Source organism: Anas platyrhynchos, chromosome 6, assembly GCF_047663525.1.
Source record: "Anas platyrhynchos isolate ZD024472 breed Pekin duck chromosome 6, IASCAAS_PekinDuck_T2T, whole genome shotgun sequence".
In the NCBI taxonomy this organism is placed as follows: domain Eukaryota; kingdom Metazoa; phylum Chordata; class Aves; order Anseriformes; family Anatidae; genus Anas; species Anas platyrhynchos.
The window spans coordinates 11438032-11457018 of record NC_092592.1 but is presented as its reverse complement, the minus strand read 5'-3'; positions in this window follow the sequence as shown (position 1 = coordinate 11457018).

Here is an 18987-nt window from a genome sequence, read left to right as displayed (position 1 = left end):
ATTGCTATTTGACGTGTATCACATACTATAAGGACAAAGCTAACCCTAACTGAAAACAAAAAAAAACCTACCGGCAAACTGCACTTCTGTACAAGTTCCCAGGGAAAGAGAGGGCTACAGAAAAACTGAAACAACAGGTAAGCCAGCATCCCAACAGCATCCAATTCATTCATCTGTTTGTTAACATAATGGGAAAATGGCTGTTCTGGGGTGGATCTGGATGTGACAGGTTGGGAACAACGACAAAGCACAAAGCTCTTAAAATCCCTCTGCTTGTTCTCCTCGTCTTCATCTGAAGCAGAAAGGAAAAGCACATTAACAAAGCGCTGCACCGCACGGCTGTCTCATCTTGTAGGCACCAAGGCTATTAGAAATGGCACTTGCTTCTGTCACCTCACCTTCTGTTCCTTCCTGTGGGGCTGTGACTGTGGCAGCTACAGACTTGCTCCACGTGCGATTCTAATGGGGCAGAATTTCACCTATTCACACCATTTTTCAGCTGGAGATTACACCCTCTTTGGATTACGCCACCCAGCACCTCACAAGCAGAGCTGAGATCCCCTGACGGACAGAGAAGCTACCCTAACGATTCAAAGCCTGAGACTGTTCACTCCAAGCTACAGAAATAGCAAATAACACAAGCTAATTAACTGAAAAATTCTGTTTGCTACAAACAGAACTGCTCCCCAGACTTTGAGGGGGAGATTTTCCCTGCAGCAATGAAGAGTCAATGACAGGATGTGACATCCTGACTCCCCTTTGGATGACTCCTGGCTTGCAAGTCAGTGACATCTCTGAAGTACTTGAGAAAGCAGCTGTGAGAGACAGGGATGCGAAGGTCTGGTCTGCAGGAGGTCTGCACAACTTCTTATCCACTTCAATGCAACGAGCTTACAGAAGCAACACACTGGTGTGACTCATGCACTGTACACTCAGTTAGCTGTAAAATTAACAGCAATTATTTATTCACTTTAAATGCATTCACATAATGCAGAGCACTCAGTGCAAAAAGGCACACGTCAGAAGAGCATAGCTGAAGCTGTGCAGAAAGCAGCGGGTAGGCAACTGAAGTTTTATTTCTCTCTTGCTTCGTGTCATACAGGACAAAATCTTAAACATTTTGAAGACAAACTGCAGGTGGGAAGGATTAGTTTTATTTGGTTTTGACTAATCCAAACATTCTAGCCACAAAATCGCAAAGTCTTATTTCATTTTGACATGCATTGACACAGACCAGAAGTATAGGCAAAACATTTGAATCACAGCCAAGGAAAACCAAAACACCATTTAGGAAACACTGATTCTTGTTGTTTTTACTACTTTTAAAGTGAGACACCAATGAATCAACATGATTTCACAGAGCATTTCACCACAGAGCTGCACTGGCTGAGCCTAGACTCCACGCAAACATCTCTGATGAAAAATCAAGTTGAAGAATTCCTTCTTGAGTGCATTAAAAAAAAAAATTTGATGCTCCACGTGAAATTTCTCTCACCAGGAAGCTATACTCTGCACAGAAGAGCTGGAAGATTAGGTATTTAAGTGACTGAAACACATGAGAAGAACCACCTCTCTGTTCAATATTTTAATTAAGAGTAATATTGCTATCAGCTTTAGTAGAGCTTGGAATAGTTTACACACAGTGAACAACTCTTAGCTAAGCTTTGATAAAAATTTTAGTGGCGATTTCTTTAAAAACCTCTAGTCTTACTCAAAGCTGGAGTTCACACCACGCTCCCAGCCATGGGACTATTCCTCTGTCTAGCAAGATTATTTTAAGCAAATGGCAATAACCCAGCTATGCAAACAGTAACTGAAAACTACCTGCTACATTGTACAGGTTGCAGCACATTATCATCTATCTTCTCTTTGCTGAAAACGGTAATGATTTTATAGCACTCATTTAAGGCACCTGAATTAGGGAGATACGTTACACATTAACGTAATCAAAGGCAGTTTAGGTAATGAAGCTGACACAGAGTGGAACATTTCCCAAAGAAACATTTCATTTGCATGTAATAGAGCTATTTTAAGTTAATTCTGACATTACATTATGATAGCAACACTTGTTGACATTTACAGCATTTCAGTGACAAGCCTTGCATTGCGATGAATTCAACATTTTGCAAATAATCAATAAATACAATTACATTCCTCAAAGGAAGAAAAAAAGAAAACACACGAAATGCAAAAACACACAGCCATTCTCCTTCCTATATGCAAGATGAATTGGCTGCCTGAGCAAATATGCCATAGGACAACCTGCAGGAGCTCAAGAAGCTAAGAAGAGGAGGCATTTTGAAAGATAGCTTTGCATAGCTGCTCCTTCGCTGAAACCATGCATTCAGACACTACCATCGTCTGTCATTTGACAGAAGCGCTTCCTTGGCTCCTCAAGGCTTATCTCAGAGGTGTTATTGCAAGCCATGTGTATTCCGTACTGTAGGTACAGAGGCCAAAAAGCCAGGCACCGTGACTGCCTTGCACTTGCTGTCGTGCTGGCTGGGGGCTGCCCCACACAGCCACAGGAGGGAGAGTGCTTGCTCCTTGCTCAGGGAGCTTGATGGCACAGGGGCCAGAAGTCCGTGCTGAAAGCTGGGTAACAATGGAGTATTCCCAAGCAGCCCTTCCCTTTGGAGTTTTGTGCAAAAGAGGAAAGCAATGTATGCATATGTAAACAAAACAGAGACAGCACACAATGGTGTCTCTTCTGCCTCTTAAGGTTTCTAGGGACACATCCCCAAGCTTGCTGCCCTACAGCCAGCCTGAAAATAGTAATTAGTTCAATGAAGCCTTGGGCTGAAACAGAACTCCTGAAGCACTTCTATTTATACCAGAGAATGGAAACCTTACCAAGGCACAAGCACATAGGTCTCTCACTCCCTCAGAAGTTCCCTTTCCTAGCGCGCATTGATTTACTTTTTTATATTAAGCTCTCATCAGTGTTACAACATCCACTGAGTGGTTTCAAGGATGAAACAAAATCCTTGTTCCACTGAGCACATGGGAAAATAACACGCTGCACATGCTGTAAAAGAAAAAGCCATTCTTCACCTCATCCAAGTCTTTCACTGGTATACCATTAACATACTAGTTCATTGAACAAAGGTAGAAATCTGAACTTAAGAGGGAAAAAATTAAATCAACGTGTTGGCCGATATGCATAGGGATGTACACAGATGAAATCATGACAAGGAATAACAGCCAGGTGAGATGTCTGCTGGCAAAGGTGGGTAAGAGGGTCCTGTGAGTTATCTGGCCTTACTGTGCTTGATTCAAATCAGTAGGTAATACTTACACTTCTATTTCATTACATTGATTTGCTTGTGAGGGAAAACAGAACTCTTGTGAAGTTGAATGTTTAGTTATCCAAAATTTCTATGCTGAAAACAGATCCATTCTGTGAGAAAACGCCTAAGTTTCTAAAACAGCCAGAAGCCCCCATTGTTTACAGATCCCTTGACAAGCTGCCAACCATCAGTAATTTTCTAATGATTTGTAATTCCTTCCAGGAGATGCTTAGCCATTTAATTGACATAACAAAAGCAAGCAAGCTATCAGTTACCATGCTTATCAAATGTCAGTTGTACTTTGTTGTAATTGATATCTAATCAACATGCAATCACATGTTGTTTGATACCAATTAAATGCCTAAACAGTTCTTTCAACATTATTACCCTAATAAGATGGTAATTGCGCACTCAATGTTTCAGTAATATTTGAGATAAGATGCTGCAGACCACATCTAGCTCCCTTATACTTCCAGAAGCTCAATATACTGTTAGGCATCAACATTTAATTACTAATAACTGCCTCAATAGATCCAAACAAGCCACTTATGAAATTATTGTTATAAATAAACAAGAAGAGTTTGAAACCTTGTACTTTACACTTTAAAAAAGGAACTTGCATGAAATATACACAGTGACTGGCCTTGACAGTTTCCTTCCCAAACAAGAGAAGAAATAGTAGATCACATGCCTGGAAGAAGTAGCAGAACAGACAAAAGCTGCACAACCCCAGAGCACCTGCTTTTACTAGAGAGAAAAAAAAAATAAAAAAAATAGTTTAGCCATGAAAAGAGGAAAAAAAAAAAAAAAAGAAAGATTCATTGAGACTCCCAGCATCCCTGGTTCCCAGCTCCAGCACGGTATGAGGAAGGCACAACCTACAGGACTGCTGTCCCCCACCACCCTGAGTGAGATCCGCAACCTAGAGAGTTACTGACTGCTCCTTCACTGCTAACTCCCTCCTTCCCCCCCATTTTTCAGTGTACCTTTTTGCATATACCCCAAAATGAAATAAAATCTGAATTAGTTGTTTTCAATAAAAAATCACAATTAATAATTCTTTCCTCACATACAGCTCTATAACCTTGATCTGAGACGAGAAAGAGCTGCCGGGATGAACTCGGCAGTAGCCCCTCACTGCTTGCGACTGCGAGTGCTCAGCTCCCAGCTTTATCTGTCACCTGGCTGATATTCAGCAGGGATTAGTACTGGGACAGCAGCAAGACTAATTATGGATCACAGAAAAGATCTTTTCAGCAGCTTTATAGTACATCAGGAAAGAAGCCAAGTATTGATCTAATTTAATGGCAGGCCCCATCTCCTAATATAAGAACAGGGTTACCAATATCTGCACTGAGCATGCCTCAGGTGGGATTGTTGCTCCTTCCCCTATATTTAACACTCAAATGGGGCTTTACTGTACATCCCCCTCCTGCATGCAGGACAGTCTGCTCTGTGGTGCATGCAGTGTCTTGCTCAGATGAATATGAGATGTTTTCTGGGAATAGTAAAGTCGAGCAGCTAAACTTCAAAGGAGGCTCCTTGAAGCTTCAGGACATGCTGTCCAACAGCAACCCAGAGTAACCCCTCCTGCCTCATAACTGAAAAATGCAGGATCAAAACAGAACTCAGAATTTAGACTGGGGGGGAAAAGAGCACAAAAATTCACCATTTTTCCTAGGGGGAAAAAAAAAGTGGCATAGATGCATGCTTCGGGTGCATTTATTTACATGTACACCCTCTTACAGTTTTTGCAATCCTGTCTCAGAGGCTTGCTGTGCATAAGAGAACTTTTCTATCCCCGCAAGCTGCTTTCTAAAGGATGCTTTCCCTCTCTGCTTTCCTAAAAAAAAAAAAAAAAAAAAAAAAAAAAAAAAAAAGGGAAATACAAAACAAACAAACATGTTCATATCCTTTTCCATTTCAGCCATTAAAAGCATCTGAGTAGCTGCAGGATGAATTCCCATTTCAGGAGTGCTACAGTTTGGATCCTTGACCTAGTCCAACAGGTGATCAAAGGACCCTTTACTTGAAACACAGGGGAACAAGCAGTTGATCTGTCCTATCCCCAGCTGGCCACCAATCACCTAGAACACAATCATGAAACTACTACTGCCATGAAGTCAGCAGCCACTATTTCTTCTCCAGGCTAGAGTTTTAATTGAGAATGGAACTTGCAGATCTCTGGGAGAACGTGAAGGAAGGCAGTGAGCACCACAGGCCTCATCCAGCTTGATAAATGTGCTGACCTGAAACTGTTGAGCCACAAGCAGTTCCCTCACCTGTGACTGGTGACCTGAAGCCATCTAAAGCCCCAAATAGTGTTTTTTAAGGAAAGACAAAAGATGATCCAGGAAAAGCATAGATGGACAAATCGCAGCTGTCTTTTTTGGCTTCCAGCCATCAGAACTCAATTTCATCCATCCCTTGAAAGGGGCCCAAAAGTCCCTAATAGTTTGACAAGTTTTTGCCTGGAAAGCCATGTGAGAGCATTTCAGACTGAATGTATTTTGGTTGCTACAAATGTGATTGGTGCACACGTGTTCACTTGCAACAAATGTGTGTGCCGATGTTTATTTGACACAGAATCTGGTGGAAAGCCAGTTTTCACCTTAGATTCCAAGAATATTCCTATTTGCAAGCTGCCTTCCAGAAGTTGGAAATCCAAGCCACTACACCGTGATTGCCCCTAATGACTGAACATTGCTGTAAGAATTACTAATCCTAAAAATCTAGGCTTAGCATGTACATAGGTTAGAGGTTGGACTCGATGATCTTGAGGTCTCTTCCAACCTAGAAATTCTGTGATTCTGTGTGATTATAACAGCCTGGAGGGCAGGAAGGCCAGCAGGAGCTAACACCTAGGTTCTAGAGACACTAGCACACTGCTTTTGGAAAAAGGAGACCATGGATCAACTCCCTACCCTGGCTGAGGGCTTGTAAAGCAACATCTCTGCTCATGTTAAGGTGCAGGATATAGGCTGGGAAGGCAGTAGAGATGGAGAGACTCTGCATGCATACCTGGGTCAGCAGGTTTTGGGGAAAGAGGGCAGATCTGCTTCCTGTTGATGCAAAGAACATGGTATTTTGTGATCTATGTGCGAGAGGCCCATAGGATATGCTAAATATATATATTTAGATCACCCAGCTGGGAAAGGAGACACCAAGAAGTGACCAGTTTTTGCTACAAGCGGCAAAAAGCAGGCATCAACCCCCTGGTAAGGGGCTGTGTTTCATTAACAGCCGCTGCCACCTCCCAAGACATCCTACTAGTGAGCTGCAGGCTCTCAGTTCTCAGCAAGCTGATGCACACTTGGCTCTGCATCGCCCACAGAAGCACATTTTGGGGCACCCAGCTCTCACAGAAAGCCCTTCCCAGGAATTGGCCTCTGCCTCCTCTGAAGGCTGAGTGCTTAAAGGCTAAACCTGTAAGTCTCTAGCTTTTAGATACTTAAGCCCTTTGCTGGCTCTGGTCCTGCTAATCGTATTTCAGATCACTGAGCATCCCCTTAGGAAATGTGGCTTTCACTCGCTACTGACCTAACTGTATTCAAACCTGTGACTTAAGGTGAAAGGCTCATGCCTTTTACTGTCAGTCTGCGAGTCATCCAGACCCCAAGGCACAACATCTCTCAAATGAAAAGGCTGAAGGATTTTGCTGGAGGCAAAGGACTTTAAGGCTCTGTCTATGTATATTTCCCTATTAGCCAAGTTAATTCCTGACTCTCCTACTCAAGTCAGCTATGAGATTTGTCTGAAACAATAAAAACGGTTCATAATTAATTTTTCATGTTAGATTGAAATAAAAGATAAGTATTGGAGCTTGTATAACAAGTATAACGCTTGGAACAAGTGTTTTTTTGCTTTGGCAGGCTTTGCAAGGTTAATAGAAAAGGGCTAGGTTATGAAAGCAGAGCTTTATTTTTAAAAAGCATTCATCATATATTCAAGTCTCACCAGTCACTGTGTCTGTAATGAGGATAGCTGAGTCCATTATGCCCTTTGTTTACTAAATGTACCAGTGAACTTCTTCATGTGGCCCTGAAGGTGGCTTAAGGATGCCTATGAAATGCATGGATCCAGCATTAAATCTTTCAAAAACTCAAAAGATCCTTATTCTTTTTTTTTTTTTTAAATGGCTTTTCTTCATTTTTTTCCAAGTTGTATTGACAACTGTTGAGCCTCATCAGCTGGCAGGAAGGATCTCAGCTCTGAGTACATTACTTCTTATCCAGTCCCTGGTCCATCAAAGCACTTGAGCACATATTTAACCAAGAAATCCCAAAAGAGATTTACCATGCAAATATTTAGCTTGTTTACCAAATGAGGACCTAGGTCTCCAGTTGTACTGTTACATTAAGACTCCCCTAGCCTTTTTAAGGATTTACCTTTCAGTCTCTGCCCCTTCCTTGGTATGTACGTGTTCTTTAGTTATAGTTTTGGAGGACATTCACAACAGAAAGTCACCATCTGGTGGCACAACGACAATCCTATGAGGTACAGCACATGTTAAGAGTCTCTGCAGCTCTCCCTGCTCTTCAGACTCTGGACTGCACAGATTGCTGGGACTCAGCACAGCTGTCCTCTGCAGCCCAAAAGCAGGTTTGTGTCCACATTTAGCTGAGCAGTATGCATGGATTTCATCCAGCTCATTATTTCATCCAAAGACTCTTCTCACAATGCTATGTATTGTGTGGAACTGCCAGAACAAAATGATTGTGGAAACAGCTAAAAGTTCTGGTCTTTTTTAAAACCTTCTTTTCTTTTCCCTCCTGTGACATGTCTGCAGCAGCAGCCACCTTTGTCAGACAAAGCACACCCTACCAGAAGAGAGCCAGGTTGCTCTTTGAAAGAATTCAGCTGCTTTGGCAGTAGCAATTCCTGCTTTCACAGCGGGATGAGCAGCCACAGAACGGGACAGCCTTTCCATGGGAGCAGACAAGGCAGCTGCCTGCTCTGGCCTTGTTGCTGCCACGATCCCACCAGTGTTGCGTTATGCTCACACATAAGATAAGCGACATAGCACAGCTGCTATTCCCTGGGATCCTCACAGAAACAGAAAGCACCTCCACACAGCTCCTCCAGCAGACAGAATTGGAAATTGTCAAACAGCACCAGACTGATACAGCTTGCAGGCATTGTTTTGAGAACAGTAACTTACAGCTTGTTCGGCCTTCCCCCCTGTACGCAGGGTTTGGTAGAGGTCATGAGGTTACATTATTGGTCATGTAACCAATAATTCTGGTTACAGAGCCTGTTACCTGGGCACCTAAATCATCTGCTGCAGGACAATGCTATGAATACAGTAGCTTTTGGTTTAATCATTCAAGAGGAAAAAAAAAAAAAAAAAAAAAGTACTTTCAGCCACTCCAGAGCAAGACCAAGGGGCAGCAGGGCACGATGGCAGGGCCGCTTTGCGCCACGGAGGCACTGCAGCCCCCTGAGGCAGCTTTGATGCTCTGGAGTTTGGAAAAAGTTTGGAGCCTGGCTCCCTGCAGGACTAAGTTCAATAAATCATACCATGCATTAGAGTACATCTGTCAGTCACTGCTTTCTAGTAGTTTTGAATCCAGTGGCCAATTTCAGTTAAACCTGACACCGGAGAAGTCTGAAAGGTTAAATACTTCCTCATTTTATGTAGCTCAGGCAAAGAAGGCAGCCTCTACCAGTTGCCTCCTGAAAGGCTGTGACAGGAGCTCAGCCCGTGACAGGCACATCCCAGAGTCCACACAGGAGGCCCATTACTGATACTCCAAACAACAAAAGCTTTAGTTATTACTAGAAAGTTCAAACCACAAGACATATCCCACATGGAAATCTGACTTAATTAGTTTTGCTGACTGTAGAGCTACTTTATCGGCTGTGTCTGCAGCACACTGATTAACCCTTTCAGATTTATCTCCTATACTTCAAAACTCATTCCAGATAAAAATGCTTCCTTGAAACTCAGTCTTTTTCTGCATTTTTTTCCCCTGCTCCCTGCCTCAAAGAACATGGTGTTGGTGAGGTGAGATTGCTCATTTTTTCAGGGTTTGGTCAAGCTTTACTTGGGGTGGTCATTAACAGTTTGGGGATCAAATAGGGCACAGAAGGAAGCCCTCTTACCCCATCTCACAACACTTTTGTTCACATTTGGTGAAACAGACAAATGTGTAACTAACTATCCAACGCATTTATAACCTACTTCTGGTGGAAAAGCTCTTGATTTTTATCAGTCTCAAGGGAGCCTAGCTGCAGCTTAGTCAACTCTTTATGTGGTTGACTAGAAAGCTTGCTGAATAAAGAGTTCATAGCCCCTCTTGGCTCTGGGAGTACGGATCCGAATCAGACTGGGCTTAGTTTTGTTTCCCTGTTTTTATTTCCATGCAGTAACAGCTAACAAAAGTTGTGTTCGAACCATCAGTCATCTGCATTATTGTATTGTGCTTGTAAACATGCAATTTACAGCAGTGAAAATAGCTTCCTTTATTGCTCTGTACATGAGTAATAGAACAGCCATAAAGTGAGTCTACATACCATGTCAGCGTACTGCAAATAATAGCATTTCCACGTTTCCAACAGAAACCATTATTAGTTATTATTTCCTTCTCAGAAATACACCATGATACACAGACTCTTCTTTTTATGATTAAATCTATTCTTAAAATATTATAGCTATTACAACCTCTTTAAGGCAACAGATTAAATGCTGAAGTGAATTCCATAGTTGCCTGACAAAGGTATTGTCCAGTCTTTATACCACTGCTATTTCAAAAGGAAAACTACATTAGAATAAAAATAAATGAAGTAGCTAAAAGGAAGAAGCCCATCTACAGGTATAAGAAATGACATTAAAACCAAATCAGGAAGTTTTGATTACATCCAAGGTTCAAACATTATATTCCATCTGCAGCATATACACCCTTTCCACCTCAATGAGCTTCTCTCTTTTTTATCTCTTTTCTTATTAGCTGAATAAACCAGTTAGCCGTTTTAACACTTCCTTCCATCACCCTCCTCTCCCCCCCCCCCCCCCCCAAAAAAAAAGCCAACCATGGTGTTAAATTTGCCTTTTAGCACTCGGTTCATTATCCTTTCTTTCATCTCTATGCAGTACTAAACCCGAGAGAACAAAGAGCCAGACCAACACTTCCAATTCCAACTTGATCACAAACTGCTGTTTGTCAAACTTGCACCTTTATTAAATGATCCATCATGCTAGAGTTTGAAAACAAAACACCGCTAAAGAAATTCTCTTGCATTTATATAACTGCTAAAAATCAGTAGTTTCTCCAAACATCTGGTAATTTTGCTTCCCAAGTCTCCCTATTAGGAGGATCTCAGCCTTTTTTTCATGCTTCTATGTATTTTTTTCATGCTTCTATGTATGAAATATTTCTTATCATAAACATATTTATTTGGGCATTAATATTTCCACACTGAGCTTTCACTTTCTTGATCTGTTCTTCTGTCTTCTATATTAATCAGACTTAGGCATTTATTCTATAAATGCTTATACATAATGCTGGACTACTCTTGCCAAGCTGTCCTATCACCTCTGAAATCACTCCTCTTGTATTCAAAAATAAGGATCTGATAATGTTTGTAATACAGTAACCTTATTTTGCATACTGATGAATCATCATTTCATAGAATAACACAGTAACAGTAGCACCACTCAATCCTTCATCTTAAAGCAAAGTCTTTGTTCCAAGAAAAGTGGAGAAGAACAGTGGGGGAAATCATACTAAGTACCCAGGATTGCTGTACACTTTTGTGAGCTTTCAACACATTCAAGTTCTCAGCAAGGAGTTCTCCGAAACAACAACTTTTGTTGGATAACTATCCAACAAAACAGATGCAACACTGTCCTTGGCTCTCCCATCCCTCAATTTTTAAAACATTAGACTGAGTACAACACCATGTTCCTGTTACACACTCATACCTTTCAAGCTGTGCAAGAGAAACAATGGTTTTGGTCCAACCTTTTACCAGCCTGTGTAAGCTAGCTTGTATGAACTAAGTTTTAGCACTGTAGAAATCACTTTTCTTTGAGACACAAAACAAAATTATTGAAGCGAAGAAGCATCCCTTGCTTAATCACTGGCACGAAAACCACACCAGTGCATTTTGATGAATGGTAACAGAGAATCATGACCTAAACAGCATAAGGCTAATTTAAAAAACACTTTTTCCAAAATGAAATTTTACCTTTTCACCTTAGATTCCCAGAGCTCGCAGTACTGCTGATCATCATCCCGCAGCTTGATGAAAGGTCAACCATGTCATTTGTTAGAGTTGCAAGTTGGAGTGTACGTCCTGTTTCTCCAACAACTCTCTTAATCCTTCACCAGAACATCACCACTTAAACTTAATTTACAAATCTACAGTCAAGAGGGAGAAGAACATCAAAAGGATCCTGTGACTAACCTTGATTTCTTAAACAGCTCTGAGGTACTCTTGATAGGCATGTAATTGTGTTTGCCTTCTGATGCATGACAGACACCAAAAATCAGAACTTGTGATATGAGTGTGACACTGGTCTCAGCAGTACTGAGAATAACTGTTTATGATCCTAAATGGCTTGAATTACAGGGGGTTAGTTTCTGAGGCTGCATAGCCCAAAGGAGTATTAATGTTGACACTTGATGCAAATTTAAGAATTCAAATGCCTTTGCACCTGAACTGAAGCCACCCCTCTTTTTTTTTTTTTCCCCTCCAGGGCTTTACATTCCCCTTGTGTGCCAGAAACAGATATTTCCTCATATTTAACACTGTTTCTGTGCCTTGTAACAGTTAATCACGACCAACTTCCACAGCAATGGATACAAGGCAGCCTGTAAGTACACATTTACTGAGCTAGGTAGCAAGAAACTGCTTGACCTGGTTCAGGCTCAAAAGCTGCACTCAGCTTTGGGCCCAGCCCTGCTCCCCTGGCTCAAGGAGAATGTTTATTTCATTTCATTTCACACCAGTGGGCCCAGGTCTGCTGATGGCACACCAGACATAGAAAACAAAACGTGACCTTCAAATAAATGCCTTCCCCACTACACTTGCCCAGCTCTGCTTGCCTTGCTCTCCACACACACCTTGCGTTGCTCCGTCCCTCCCATCCGGGCCCCTCAGCGAGGTGCTGGCTGGATCCCACTGCATCGCCCCCCTCATGGGCGCAGCCGCCATCACCAGCGGCACGCGGAGGCACAAAATGGCGGCCGCTGGGCCCAGCTGCGCTGCTTCACAGAGAGCAACCAGCAGCACAGGGACAGCACCAGCAGAGCACCTGGAATGTCCTCAGACACAAATCTGTCAGCACTTCAGGTGCTGCTCACCTTCCCCACACGTGAAACAATAATACACAACCGAAAAAAACACTTGTTCTTTTAGCTGGTTTTGTGGCTGCAGATTGCTGAGGTCCCTGTGGTTATCTGTTTCCTTTCCCTGACAGGAAACCCAAAGAGAAACAAGAAAAAACAACTCCACTGTTCATTTTTATCAGGGTCTCAAAACAGTAATGCTCTTTGGAAAGTCTATCGTTGAGAAGCATGCCTACCTGAATGCTAATTATAGAAAACATATATACAGGCAGCAATAGAAATCTCCAACTACCACATAATTTAGCTTTGGAGCTATATATGTATGTGGTCTGATTAAAATAACCTTCAATTCCCTTTGCTTAGGATCTTGACTAAAAGAGGACTAGAGAGCTGTATTTGATTTCAGGGCTTTAATACATTTCTGTTTTCTTTGGTCCTCTCAACTCTTCTTGGCAATGTAAATAATCTGTACATAACCAAGTAAGTCACCAAAATCAGCATTCCTTCAGATACTCACTAATACTCCATCACAAACCTGCACAAGTTAAGCTGAGTATGAGAAATCCAAACTAACATCAAACTTTCCACATAGGTAAATGGATACATGCTGCCAGTCATCACAAGTCTGTTTAAATGCAGATTTGGTGTATTTGCTATTCTTAAGTATCCTGATATTTTTAAAGTGGACTCTCTGGGAAGCAAAAACTTTGTCTTGGCTTCAACCAATCTGTTTTTTCACCCTCATTAAGGAGAATAGCACTGACCTTAATTTTCATTTATTTATTTTGAGTTATAGTGCAAAAACAAAGTAAATGCCTACAATCTAAATGTCCACAGAAAAACAGCATATACTTCAGAAAAGGAAGCACAGAACATGCAATAAACACTACACATTGTTTCCTAAGCAAAAGGAATGTTACACTCATTTTAAAACTAGATATACATGAAAAGTGTACCTGAAGTAGTACAACTAGGCTTCAACTTCTTGGGCTTTTACCTAGAAACACTGTAGCTTAAGTTCTTAAATTTGACTAAGTATATTTCCTGTTCCACAGACACGCAAATCCAAGGTCACTGAAACTAGAGTTGTGTTCAGTTATGTGAGAATCTGCCAAGATAGTAACAGATCACAACAGCATGATAATCCAGAAAACACCATAAGCCATTAGGAATTAGTTCAGCACATCACAGAACTGAAAATAGTCCTAAGATTCTTGCATAGCTTCCAACATACTATCTGTACAAATATCTCACCCTTTCACTGCACTTCATTGCATTTTTCTTCTAAACATTTCCCAGTATTATTACTAACAAGGCCTCAGAGCATTGGCTGCTGGGACACACTATCTCATCATTGTTCTTATTAGGGAATTTATTATGAGTGAAATACTATCAGTGAGACATAAGAATTGAATACCGATGAAATGAATGTTAACTGCTTGCATTTATCTCTGTTACTTGGACCACATCTCACAGTATTAAGGCCATGTCCATTTATAGAATATATGGGCATGCAGCAACACTTAAGCTCTGAACAAGCCATCATCTGCCTTTATAGCTGTGCTCTAAGAGCTCTGCATGGGCCAGACTAACCTACAAAGAGCCCCCTGGTTTCCAGTCACCTCCATTTGTAACACAGGACCTAAGATAAAATTATTCTGGAAGCTATTTTCCTGACTTTTGCCAAATAGATGCTTAGCATCATCTCTACACTAATACGGAAGTCAATTGGAAAGACAGGTTGATCAACAAAGCATTTGCACAACATTTTGGAGAACCTTTACAACAAAGTAGAAGAGTATATGCTAGGACTGAAGCCATGATCCATTTCTCCAAGCATCTATCACCTACACTCTCCACAGCATGGATTCCAGATTCCACAGATTCTTGCTGCTGTTCAGTTAATTGCCAGCTGTAAAGAAATGACCTCTAAACAAAAAATCCAGACTTCAGCTTTTACCATTAGCATGCTTACTATTTTAACTGTCCTCATTTGAAACAAGGTTTTAAAAAGTGTTTTATAATTTTTAAGCATCCAATCACATATATATATGTATGTATGTATGTATATATATATATATATATATCTTTCACTGTTCCTGAACCATTAGATTCAAGTTCCTACATGAAGTTCAGCAAACTCTTCTTCTTGCAGGATCTTATTTGACCAAGAGTACCCAAGCTATTTCATTCACCACCAGAATGAACAATTGAAAAATTGGTAACCAAAAAGCCATATTTACTCTTTTGAACAATACAGGCAGTTCTGTGTCATTCTATTTTGACTATCAGAGAGAAGGTAAAAAGTGAACCCTCCAATACAAATCAAATACTTTAAAGCATATGAAAGCAATTCTGAGGTAAGAGAAATGCTTCAAAGATAGAAAGTGTTCTCTCTTACATTTTAGTGAAGTATCAACACTGCTAATTACAGAGGAATGAAAAGGTATCACAGGTAGCACAATACACTTCTCAAAGAAAAAGCTTCATTGCTTTACTGGGTGCTGAAGATTAAATCCTTTCTTGTGATACTTGTTTAAAAAGCTTTCTGAACACTCACGAAGTATAATTGAATCACATAACAAAAACACATGCAAGTCCCACTCATGCATTTCCTAACTCCTTACAGAAAAATAAAGGGGTCTTACCAACCCTGTTTCTTTGTTCTGGGGGATTCCACTTCCTATTACATGCATTCAGGGTAACAAAATCTGTAGGGATTCAGCACAGGGGCTGGGTTACCTACACGTATCTCTTGAGCTGCGTAATTAAATAAGTTCACTGATAGTGCCAGCAGACCCTTTAATGTTTTATGTGCAAAAAGTACAGGGGGACAAAGAACCTTTCTACCTCTAACATGAGTTAGATCTTTAAAGCCTTTCACAGGTTGCATACATCAGGATCTATGATACCGGAGAGCATCTGCTAAAATCTAACAGTTGGTATTTGGTGTTACAGGCAAGCAGGATAGGCAATTGGTTAGATTATTAGGTACAGAAACATTAATTTAGGTGACTACAGAAACCATTGTGCAGGCAAAAGGGGTGAGCCTGTGATTTAAGCTGTGTAACGCCACCTTGAGTTTCTTTTTAGTATTGTTTAATGCAACTGTTGACACAGAACTAAAAATTTAAGGACAAGTATTTCCACTTTTCATTCCCAAGATATTTGCAGAAGCAAAGCAATAAGAATTTTTCATATGTATTAGTAGCCCCATACATTAATTAACAAGAAACTCCCTTTGCTGTCTGCAGGACAAGAAACATTGATTTGAAAATACCATGAATATTCTAATGTATATATTACCAGTTTTGTTTCCCTCTGTACACATGTGATTATTCTCAAGGTTATTGCTTCAATTGCATTAGCTAAGCTCATTCCAGAAAGACAGACCTGACTTCAATTTCTGTTAGATTGGTAGCAACCCAAAAACACAGATGTTGAAAGACATGGGAAAGGAGATGGGGTGTTCTTTCAGTGAGAAGGGAAGACAAATAGCAGTTAGAAAAGGTATTCCCACTGCCAAGAACACATGCTGTGGCCCAGGCTCTTTCAGAATGCTTTCACCTTCCCAAACATTTCCCCCTACGCAGCTGTCCATGGGCTTTTAAATGTTTATCTTAGTAGAAATGACACAAAAACACAGATAACATTCTCCTCCCTGGAGACTCTGCTGTGGGATAAGAGGTAACAGATTTCATCTGTTCTTTCAATTATTTTTTCCCCTCCTCTTTCCTTAATTCACATCCACATCACTTAGAAGAAACACCTGAAACAGGACCAGGAGGGTGCACCAAGCTGATAATTCACCATTCCTTTGCCCTCATGCAAGAAATAAGCCCACAACCCACACTGGCAGCGATTCGCTTCAACCTTTAGAGGGCAGGAAAGCAGCTCTGCCTCCCCCTTGCCTCTGTCCCTGAAGGCCCCACAACTGACCACACAGCTCTGGGAGCCCTCAGGTTGCTGTCACAGGCACTTAGGCCTGGAGACATGGACAGCCTGCCTGCCTCCACAGGGCTCTGTCCTCAAACACAGTGCACTCACTTCAAACCAGGTGCCCTCCTCTCCTCAAGTTAGTTCTCCTGATGGGGGAATTACTGGCAGGTACCCCACCCTCTGTAATAAAGGCAGAGCACCTTTCCTAGAGAAAGCAAGAAACTTGCAGTTTTTTTGTTTTTGTTTTTTCCATTCCCTACCTTCAAGCTCTAAATTTCCTAGTTTAACACCATTAGATTCAGCCATGACCCACCTGAGGAAGACTCTCACACAGTAAGTAGTTGCTTAAGAGTCTTGAAGCAGTGCAACATACACATCACCACACTGACAGACACAGAAAAGACCCACATCTAGATCTCCACCTGCAATTGAGCATTGTTTATTAGGTTCTTGTTTCTCCTTTTCCCACTGCTAAAGTTCCTTGTTAAACCTGAATGGACTCACAAAGTTCCCCATGTTTCTGAAGCTGTTCTTTGTATTTTCTCCACCTAGCCCCAGCACAACTGTTTCACTACTAAGACAGCAATTAAGAAAAAAAGCCTGACATATAAAGAGTCCTATGAGCAGGGAAATAGAGTGACTTCAGAGGCCTGATATTTCTTTTAATTTCTGCTACACTGCCTTCTCACAGGTTCCTATTGTGACACGAACCAGGGGAATGTTTAATCGACCTGTGTCTGGACAGATGCAGGCTTTCATTTATGTTCAAGGTTATTTTCACGAACGCATTATGCTTTGTCCTATTGCAACAAAGCTGTCAGAGTACTTCAGGTACTTAATCTGTAAATTAGGAGTTACAATTCAATTGCCAATGCAGGAAATGATAGACCATCTTTAGTTAAGAAGATCACCCTCTCTTTCTTACACTAGGAGAATATTACAAACAAACCATTACAGAAGATGCTTAGCAAGCCAAGCACTACACTATACACAATCTGGGAGCTTGTTTGCCTCTTTAAGGATAATAAATTAGTGACAACCTGTAGTGCTCCAGTTTTATCTGCAGATTTGTATTTCTATTAGAGCAAACGTCAATTTCCTAGTACCTTGCTTCCTAACCTCTTCTATTATTACCCACAATACATCTCACAAACCTCCACAAGCAAAAACTACTCTAATATGATATAAGCAGTCAGCACATTAGTGTCTAGGTCTACAGCCATGCTTGTCTACATCAGAAACAGCTGTTAGGAAGGCACCTGAGAAACACCAGCCACAGTTTGCACAGACACCATCACCTGGAGTTCAAACGAGACTGCATTTTCCCTCTATACAAGCAGCCTCTGATCCCCACATAAAACTGTCCAAATATGCAAATATGTTTTTGAACATCAGCAAAAGTGTAAAGTGTTTTGAGAAACCAAAATGAAGACTGCTTATCATACCACAACTATTGCCATGCATAAAATAACTTCCCTCACCCCAGTAGCCCTGGAAACAGCACTGGTTTCTGCTCACCACTCTGTAGCTGTATTGCTGTTTGGGATAACTCCAGCAAGGAACCAGCGTGTAAAAAGAGAGAGGGACCACACCTTAGCACAGAGAAGAATGCGCATCTTCACTGTAACAAAGCAAAACAGAACCTCCCAGGCCTTCTTGAAATCACCCGGACTCCCTTCTCACAGGCTCCAACAAGCCAACACAGCAGCCTTTAGCATTAGTATTTTGCCTCTTTTACTGCGTAAACAAATCTTGTCCTCTCCAAAGGAAAAGACTCAGACCCCCCTAATAATGTGTTATTGTCAATGAGTATTCCCAGTCACGTCTTTTGCTCTGACAGTATATAAAAAACAATACAATAAATAAAAATTTCCAAACTGCTTCATAAGCCAATACTCACTCCTTTACCAGCACCTCCCAGCAGCAGTTGTATAATTCTCAGTGAGGAGCTTTACTGACCTTTTATCTCCTCCCCTAATCATCACCTAATGATTACTTCAACTTTGACAAAAGCAGCTGTTTCCATTCACCCCCACATTTCACCTGAAAGGGCCAGCCCAGTGGATTCATAAACAACTTAAATAAAATGGGAGATTAATTGCATCTGTTGCATTAATAGTACACATTCCTCGATGTTACTTTAATATTTGTGCTTGTAGCCAGTCAGACGGTCTGACATAAGACGTCTTTCTTAAAAATGAAGTAATAAACCCAATATATTGTCCTAGGTCCTATTGCAGATCTACTCAGGAGCAGAGTAAGAAAATCACTTGTGTAAACTCAGCCTTGTTTGGAGCCAGCTGTAATGAATTTCTGTAGATTATAAAAAATCAGGATCTGTAGACAGAGAATTTCTCCCCTTTCCACTGTTTTACAGATCACTTTATCTGTGTGCTCAGTCAGTCTGGGAAATAATGTGTTTATTGCTACAGCTACTTCACAGAATCATAGAATACTTGGGGTTG